A 623-nucleotide genomic window follows, 5' to 3' on the forward strand; every position below is an offset into this window, starting at 1 on the left:
AGGTGCTTCAAATTCCCCCAGCGACAATTTAGCTTTTGCAACGAGACCATTTAAAGACATTTAAGACAATGGTAGAAGAGAGCAGTAGTTCTGTTCAGTTTATCGCTAACCTTATCACAGGGACTTKGAAGCACTACAGCTGCATGCTGATCTTGGATCAAACCATTGTGAGTCAAAGGGTGAGGGTCGCAATTTTTTAAACGTAAAAACGCGCTATTAAGTGTCTATAATCAGCACAAGTGCTTTCATTGCGTATTATTAATATTATTGAAATGAAATAGTTATGTTTACAGTGATATATTGGGGGGGACAAATCATATTTTTCCGCAGGATGGGGAGAGTCGTGCCCCCCCCCCGTAAAATCCTATGGTTTAGATGCAGAATTTGGCTGGGCCAATTCGATTCCCGTTAAATGACAGTATTTATCAAGAGTCAACTCGCCTGTAAACAGACCATTACGTTAGGCTCGTTTAACTTCCATTATTGGGCTACAATAACGTATACTTGGACATTTGTGGAACCTGGCCTGGGGAACCCGTCCGTAAAACGCTTCTTGGTAGAGTGTGCGCATAGAATGACATAGAACTTTAACGTACCTCTTAGGGGGTGGGGTGGGGTGGGGT

Source organism: Salvelinus sp. IW2-2015, linkage group LG37, assembly GCF_002910315.2.
Source record: "Salvelinus sp. IW2-2015 linkage group LG37, ASM291031v2, whole genome shotgun sequence".
In the NCBI taxonomy this organism is placed as follows: Eukaryota; Metazoa; Chordata; class Actinopteri; order Salmoniformes; family Salmonidae; genus Salvelinus; species Salvelinus sp. IW2-2015.